Here is a 7,337-nt window from a genome sequence, read left to right as displayed (position 1 = left end):
GGTGGTGATCCAACGGGTGCTGAATCTCAGCTCCGTGGAGGCATCCCTCATCCCCCAAGGTGTCCTCCCCCTCTGCAGCGATCCAGAGCGCGCCAACATCCTGACCATCATGCAGGCGGTCGGGGCGTCAGGGGAGCGGGCTCCTCGAGGCCACGATGGCGCGGGCGGGAGCCGCAGGGGGGAACAATCTACCCCGGGAGGGAGTCGTGCTTCTGGGCCCCGTGACGGGGGCCCGGGGGGCAGCCGCCCTGCCGACGCCCGGGGGAAGAGGAAACAGGAGGATACCCCCTCCCCATCTCCTCCCCGAGGGGGCGGGGTGGTGCGTGCCAGCAGCAGGCGCCCGGAGGGTGCTGTGCCGACGTCGTAGCCCGAGGGGGAGCGAAAAAAGAAGCGGCTCCGCAAGATAGGGGGGACCGAACCATGCCGGGGAAAGCTCATCTCCCCCCAAGGTGGTCGTTTAGCCGACCTCCTCGCAGGTTCATCCCCGCGCCCACTGCGGCCGTATTCATTCTCCCATCTCCCAAGGCAAGTTTTCACTCACCCGTTTTTCGTCTTCTGGTTTTTCTTCTGCCTCAGCGAGATCCCGTCGCGCCCTTCCCGCCATTCCAAGTCTGGCCGGTCTGAGGCCGAGGAGACGGCGACCACGGAGGCCCGGAGGCGGGAAGCTGACCGGCGAGAAGCCGCAAACCGCCTCCGGGAAGCCGAGGAAGCTGCCCAGGAGGCTGTCCGGGCTCGCCAGGCTGAGGAAGCCGCTTGGGAAGAGGCCAGACTCCGACGAGGAGGGCGGTGACGGTGGTGCGGACGACAGCGATGACGAGGCCGGCGACCCGGGCGCGTCGGCGTGAGCCCCCAGGCCCCCGCCAATCTTAAATAGCTTTTTCTTTCTTCTTCTGAGGCCTTCGGGCCCCCTTCTTGTATAAACTAATTCAATCTGCAATCAAATAAAGAGGAAATTTTTGTGTCAGCTCTGTTTGTTGTGTGTATGAGATGAGGATGGTCTGTGCCGCGGTCCTTCTGTGTCTTGGCTTGAACGAGGGCTCGTGCCCAGGTCCCAGCCTCAAATGGCGCGGGTCGGGGCTAGTGCCTGGGGAGATCCGTGTGTCGAGACTGGCCAGGCCGGGAACGTGGTGACCGAGGATTATGGATGACCCGATTGTGGGCCTTTGCCGATTCCCCCCCGGAGTTCACCACGCCCCGGGGCACGGCTCGGTTCTGGGCCCCGTTTGGCGATTTTAGCCGGCCCGGGCCACCGAGGGCAGGATCGAGCACGAGCGTGCTAATTCAAGCCAAGATTCTTCGAAAGGAAACAATGGCACAGACACAGTCCTTAGGAAATCGAAAATGCTTTTATTGAAATACGGAAGAGAAAAAAGATAAGGATATGCATGTGGTAGCCCCCGGCCAACTCTGCACGCCTGGGAGGGCGCGGGGTTGGCCCGAGCCCGAGACCTGACACCTGACCCCTACTAGGGGTAGAAGCGACGAAGGTGTTCGATGTTCCACGGATTAGGCAGCTCTGTGCCGTCGGCCGTGGCCAGCCGAACGGAGCCCGGCCGGGGGACGCCGATCACTCGATACGGACCCTCCCACATTGGTGAGAGTTTGCTCAGTCCAGCACGCGTTTGGACGCGGCGTAGTACGAGGTCGTCGACGCAGAGTGATCGGGCCCGGACGTGGCGCTGATGGTAGCGCCGCAGGCTCTGCTGGTAGCGCGCGGCTCGGAGGGCCGCGCGCCGCCTTCGCTCTTCCAAGTAGTCGAGGTCATCTCTGCAAAGCTGATCTTGATCGGCCTCGCAGTACATGGTGGCCCGAGGGGACCTCAGGGTGAGCTCGAATGGGAGAACTGCCTCCGCGCCGTAGACGAGGAAGAAAGGCGTTTCCCCGGTTGCTCGGCTTGGCGTGGTTCGGTTCGCCCAGAGCACCGCTGGTAACTCCTCGATCCACGAGTCGCCGTGCTTCTTGAGGATATTGAAGGTTTTGGTTTTGAGGCCCTTGAGGATTTCTGCGTTGGCGCGCTCCACTTGGCCATTGCTTCTGGGGTGGGCGGGAGAGGCGAAGCAGAGCTTGATGCCCATATCTTCGCAGTAGTCACCGAAGAGTTCACTAGTGAACTGGGTGCCGTTATCCGTAATGATACGATTAGGCACCCCAAACCGAGCAGTAATGCCCCTGATGAATTTAAGCGCGGTGTGCTTATCGATCTTGATGACCGGGTAAGCCTCGGGCCACTTAGTGAACTTGTCGACAGCGACATACAGATACTCGAAACCGCCCGGGGCCCGCCTAAACGGACCCAGGATATCGAGCCCCCAGACAGCAAACGGCCATGAAAGAGGTATGGTCTGCAGGGCCTGGGCCGGCTGATGGGTTTGCTTGGCGTGGAACTGGCACGCCCTGCACCGCCGGACCAGGTCAACCGCATCGTTGAGAGCCGTCGGCCAATAGAAACCCTGGCGAAAGGCCTTGCCAGCCAAGGTGCGTGAGGCGGAGTGGGCTCCGCACTCGCCTTCATGGATATCGGCAAGAAGCTCGACGCCTTGTTCCTGAGGAATGCACTTCAGGAGGACTCCGTTAGCCGCGCGCCGATAGAGGGTCCCTTCCACCAGCACGTAGCGCTTGGAGATGCGCTGGACGCGTTCACTCCCTTCGCGGTCCTCGGGTAGAGTCTTATCTGTGAGGTACGCCTAGATCTCAGTGATCCAAGCAATCAATCTAAGGGAGCTGGGAGCGCTCCCCTCGGGTCCCGAGGCCTGGACTCCGACGGGCCTCGGGGGCCGTTCAGGCGCGTCCGTCTCCTCTAGGGGGTCGGGCCGCGCCGATGGCTGGGCAAGCCTTTCTTCAAAGGCGCCCGGTGGGGTCTGGGCTCGCGAGGAAGCGAGCCTCGAGAGTTCGTCGGCGACCGCGTTATCCCGTCTGGGCACGTGCCGAAGCTCTATTCCGTCAAATTGGCGCTCCATACGCCGCACTTGGCGCACGTAAGCGTCTATCTGCGGGTCAGAGCACCGGTACTCCTTACAGACCTGGTTAACGACCAGCTGGGAGTCGCCTAACACCAGGAGGCGGCGGATCCCCAGTCCAGCTGCCACCCTGAGTCCCGCAAGGAGTCCCTCGTACTCCGCCATATTATTGGTCGCCCGGAAGTCGAGGCGAACCAGGTATCTGAGGACGTCTCCGTTTGGCGAGGTTAACGTGACCCCCGCACCGGCGCCCTGAAGAGATAGGGAGCCGTCGAACTGCATCACCCAGTAGGCGGTGGGAGGCAGCTGCGAGGGGCCCGAGCTGGTCTCGGGGACGGAGATGGGCTCAGGGGCCGGGGTCCACTCTGCCACAAAGTTGGCGAGGGCCTGGCTCTTGATCGCGTGGCGTGGTTCAAAGTGCAAATCAAACTCAGAGAGTTCGATTGCCCATTTCACCACCCGTCCAGTACCCTCTCGGTTATGCAAGATTTGGCCGAGGGGATAAGACGTAACCACCGTGACCCGATGCGCCTGAAAATAATGGCGCAACTTCCTCGAAGCCATCAGAATAGCGTAAAGCATCTTCTGGGCCTGAGGGTATCGGGTCTTAGCGTCCCGGAGGGCCTCGCTAACGAAGTAGACGGGCCGCTGCACCTTTCGGCGGGGCCGATCCTCTTCGCTAGGGGCCGCATCTCCAGGGCGCTCTTCGTCCGAGAGGTCGTGCGGGGCGCACTCGGCTTCTGTGCCGACGACCTCGGGGTCGGAGGGCGACAGGCGCGGCCTTCCCGCAGTGGCCCCGGGGCCATCCTGGGGGTCGGGGGCGCCTGGCACCGTCTGACAAGCAGGCGGAGGGCCAGCTCCGGCCGTCGGGGGCCTCGGGCCGCCGTTCGGCTCGGGGGCCTCTCCTCCCTGCTCTCTCCCGGGTCGAGTCGACACAGGGTGGGGATGCGCGGGGTGAGGGTTGTCCTCGTCGTGCTCCACAACCAACGCCGCGCTGACCACCTGCGGGGTTGCCGCCAGGTAAAGTAGCAGCGGCTCATCTGGCTCCGGGGCGACCAGGACTGGGGGAGAACTGAGGTACGCCTTCAACTGAGTGAAGGCCCGCTCAGCCTCCTCCGTCCAGATAAACGGCCCGGAGCGTTTGAGGAGCTTAAATAGGGGTAGCGCCTTCTCTCCCAGCCTCGATATGAACCGACTTAGGGCGGCCATGCAGCCGGTGACGCATTGCACATCCCTAAGCTTGCTGGGGGGCGCATCCGCTCTATAGCTCGTATCTTCTCGGGGTTGGCCTCGATGCCTCGGGCAGAGACCAAGAACCCGAGAAGCTTGCCCGCAGGCACGCCGAACACGCACTTATCGGGGTTCAGCTTTATGCGGGCGGAGCGGAGACTTTCGAAAGTTTCCGCTAGATCCGAGAGTAAGGTCTCTTGGTTGCGCGTCTTCACAACCAAGTCATCAACATAGGCCTCAACATTACGTCCTATTTGGCTACCCAAAGAAATTCGAGTAGTACGTTGAAAAGTAGGACCTGTATTCTTTAACCCGAAAGGCATTGTCGTATAACAATAAGTTCCTATGGGGGTAATGAATGCAGTTTTTTCCTCATCCTCCCTAGCCATGCGAATCTGATGATAACCAGAGTATGCATCTAGAAAACACAAAAGGTCGCACCCCGCGGTGGAGTCGACAATCTGATCTATGCGTGGCAGGGGGTAAGGGTCCTTAGGACATGCCTTGTTAAGGTCGGTGTAGTCGATGCACATCCGAAGCTTGCCGTTCGCCTTGGGAACGATGACCGGGTTCGCCAGCCACTCCGGATGGATGACCTCACGGATGAATCCGGCCTCCAGAAGTCGCGCCACCTCCTCGCGGATGAAGGCTTGATGTTCCGGGGCCTACCGCCGCACTTTCTGCCGGACCGGCCTTGCGCCCGGCTGCACGGCAAGACGGTGCTCAATCACCTCCCTGGGGACCCCGGGCATGTCCGCCGGTCTCCAGGCGAAAACGTTGGCGTTTGCCCGCAGGAAGGAGACGAGCGCGTCTTCCTATTTGCCGTCCAGAAGACCACCGATTCGTGTGGTCTTAGACGGGCCGTCGCCCAGGGCAACCTCCTTGACCGGGACCTCGTCGCACGTGATCATCCGCTGCCTCGGGGCGGCTGGGACGGAGGTGCTGAGCCTCTCGTTGCCACCCTCGGGCTTGGACGCGGCGGCGAGGTGGTCCGCGCGCTGCTCCATACAAGCAAGCGCGACTTTGAGGTCGCCATGGACAGAGATGGGGCCACCGGGGCCTGGCATCTTCATCTGGAGGTAGGCGTAGTGGACCGCCGCCATGAACTTCACCAACGCGGGCCTCCCCAGGACCGCGTTGTAGGGCAGACTGAGGTCCGCCACATCGAAGTTCACCCGCTCCGTGCGGAAGTTGGCGGATCCACCGAAGGTGACCGGGAGGTCGATATGACCTAGCGGCCAAGTGTGCCCCGGCGTCACACCTATAATCGGCTGGGACGACCGAAGCACCATCCCCAGGGCCTTGATGGCGTCAAAGGCTGCGGGGGAAAGGATGTTGAGGGCTGCACCCCCGTCTATGAGGACACGCCCCAACTTCACGTTGCAAACGGTGGGGGAAACCACCATCGCGATCTGTCCTCCCCGGGCAATGCACGGCGGGTGGTCGGTCTGGTCGAAGGTGAGGGCAACCTCCGACCACCGCGCCCGCCGCGTCGCCTCATGGGTAGGGGCCGCGGCCAGAAGCTCTCGCTTCATGGCCTTGAGGCTCCGACGAGAAGCGTGAGCGCATGCTCCCCCATCGACGGTGGCGATGGTGGCCCCAGGCTCCTGGAACCCTAGGTCATCGTCGCCATCGTCGATGTCCTCGGCGGGGGCCTTCTGCTTGGCCTCACTTCGCCGGTTGCCGGAGGGAGCCGCCGGGGCCTTGCCCTCACGGCGCTCCTGCCTCCTCTCCTCCTCCCACTTCCTCATCCGCTCAGCCAAACTTTTGACCGCGCGGCAGTCCGCGAGGTCGTGGAGGGAGGTGTTGTGCACGGTGCACCACTTGCCGGTCGGGCGCTCCCTGCTGGAAGCGCCGGCCTCCTTCTTTTTGTCGCTCGCAGGCCTCCCCTTTCGGGTGGCCCGCGAAGCGCCCTCGACGGCGAGGACGTGACCCTTGTCGTCGGAATGGGCCGACCTCTTCTTCCTCCTCCTGTCCCGCCGCCCTGACCGAGCGGCGGATCCGGGGGCGGCCGAAGCTGCCACACCGGAACCGGTGGAGTTCCAGGTCCAGGCCTCCTCCTTGCGAGCCACACGGTCCGCGAGCTGAAAAAGCTCCGCGGTGGTCTGGGGCTCCTTGGAGGCGATCTTTTCGAGCATGCGGTTGTGCCGCACGCCCCCCCTGAACGCGTAGATTACCGCGTGTGCGGGGATGCATGGTATGGTGTTGCGGACTTGACAGAACCGCTGAATGTACGAGCGAAGAGACTCATCGTCCCTTCGTTGTACCGCATGCAAGTCCGCTTATTCACCTGGGCGCGGATATGTGCCTTGGAAGTTCATGGTGAACTGCTGGCACAAATTCTCCCAAGAGTGGACCGACGCGGGCGGCAAGTTCATTAGCCAACCCCGCGCCTGTCCCTTCAGGGCCATGGGGAAGAAGTTCGCCATGACCCTGTCGTCACCCCCAGCGGCCTCGATCCCGGTCGTGTAGACCTGGAGAAACTCGGCGGGGTTGACGCTTCCGTCATATTTCTCGGTGATGGTGGGCCGGAACCTTGGGGGCCAACGGACGTTCCGAAGGCTCGCCACAAAGGCTCGACAGCCGACACCACCAACCGGGGGCACAGGAGGCTGGCCCCCGCGCCCGAACCGAAGTGGCGCTCCGGACGAGGAAGCGCCTTCCGTTGCGTGGGCAGCACGACGACCATTGCGCCGGCGCTCGATACTGAGGCGGGCATCCGGCCCCCTACGCACATCTTCTTGGGTCGGAGGCGTTGACGAGGGAATGGCTGACGAACGGCGGGTAACGGCCGCCGCTCGCCGCGCCCTCCGCCTCGACGACACGGAGCCGGCGGTAGCAGCGCCAGAGGCCTTGGTGGCGGAGGACCGCCCACCGGTGCCTAGGCGATGCTACGCCGTCATGACCAAGTCGGCCACGTCATCCAGCCAACGTTGGGCTGGAGTCTCTGGATCGGGGACGACGGGCGGGTGACACAAGAGCACGCCCGCAGCTTGGAGCGCGCCCTGGGGCGTGCTACCATCGCCGTAGACGAGGAGGCGACGCTCCCCGTCTCGCCGTCCTTCTCCATCGCTCGTGGGCGGCGAAGTCGCGGATCTTTCGACCCCCTCGAGCGCCTCCTCCCGCCTAAGACTTCGGCGAGAGGGGGGC

This window comes from Oryza sativa, chromosome 4, assembly GCF_034140825.1.
Source record: "Oryza sativa Japonica Group chromosome 4, ASM3414082v1".
Taxonomy (NCBI): Eukaryota; Viridiplantae; Streptophyta; class Magnoliopsida; order Poales; family Poaceae; genus Oryza; species Oryza sativa.
Note: the sequence above shows the minus strand (reverse complement) of the source record.